The sequence below is a fragment of the Pteropus vampyrus genome, unplaced genomic scaffold (assembly GCF_000151845.1).
Source record: "Pteropus vampyrus isolate Shadow unplaced genomic scaffold, Pvam_2.0 Scaffold268, whole genome shotgun sequence".
Taxonomy (NCBI): Eukaryota; Metazoa; Chordata; class Mammalia; order Chiroptera; family Pteropodidae; genus Pteropus; species Pteropus vampyrus.
In genome coordinates this window covers 1,001,426-1,002,779 of record NW_011889049.1, presented here as the reverse complement: position 1 = coordinate 1,002,779, position 1,354 = coordinate 1,001,426, and positions in this window count along the sequence as shown.

Below are 1,354 nucleotides of genomic sequence, written 5' to 3'. Positions count from 1 at the left end.
GGTATAGCAGCCAGTCTGGACAGAATCACCCCTAGAATCCAGTCCAGCTTTAAAGTCCTACAGTTCCTGTGAACATGTCTCTGGCTGATGCAGGAAAGAAAGTCAAACCCTTTTAAGAAAATCACTAAAGCCCTAAAATTATGTGGAAGCCTTTGAGATCCCTGAAAGAAAGGCATTTGCTAAATCCCCTCTATTATTTCCAAAAGATATTTTCTATTATTATTATTTACCAAAGGAATTTCTGGACAGAGTTTAAGTGCCCCAGAGCCTACGAAATAATCATCTCTTCAAAACATAACAAAAGGATCCGCATATTCTTGGCTGATGACTTTTTCTTTGAAACATGTTCTCCATTGAACAAAGAATTTCCTTCTTTTTCCAATTTGTCTAAGTTTAAGTGAAACACACACACACACACACACAACCTCATCATGATTATCTACCTAGAAAACTTAAGTTAGCCACATAGTCTAAGAACTCATTTATAGTATTAGCGATTCCCATTTAGGACGTGCTCAGTATCTCTCACTATACTGACGACTGGTTATTAGGAACGAGATAAAAACGGTACAAGTTTATTCAGAATTACGAGCCAGGTTCTCTGCCAATAGCCTCACGTGCATAACCCAGTGAGGCGGGGAATCTGACTCTAAGAGAGACGTTTAGTCTAAACTGGCCCAGGATCGTGCAGCTGGGAGAAGCCAGAGTTGGGAATCGAACCCAGGTCTCACGGGCCCTCGAAGCCATGCTTTTAACCATTACACTACATTCTCCCTGCTGTGCTATCTCATTTAATCCTCACACCCAGCCTCCCAGGCGAGCTGAAGAGCCCCAGCCACCACACGAGGAAAGTGAGGATGGGCCAGATCGAGCCCCTGGCCCAAGGCCACGCCGGGTGGCTGTGTCTGTCAGTGAAGCCAGGACTCCAACTCCAGTCATCGCACCAGAAAGCCCTTTGCCTGACTCCACACCGTTTCTGACGATGTAAGTATCAAGACACACGCCCCTCTCACTTAGGCCTGACTTGAGGCCCAATGCGTTGCTGGTGCCAAGTCCCAACACTTCCCAGTCCTAAGTGAATGAAAGAACAAGGGAATCCTTTGAGATGCCAGTGAGCATGTGTGGCCAGAGGACAGATTAAATCTCCGAGCCGGGGTGGAACGCTCTGCATTTGGAGGCCATGGCAGCCATGCCTGCTTCTGCCCAGGGACCTGGACCATGCTTGTAATGCCACTGCAGGCAGCTGTTTGCAAAGGTTAATAACTCAGCCCGTAAAAATGCACAGGGAGTTGCGACTTGGCACCAGCTGCTTGAGACTGGGAGAGAAGCTAGCATTTGCAAATTATGGTTCAAA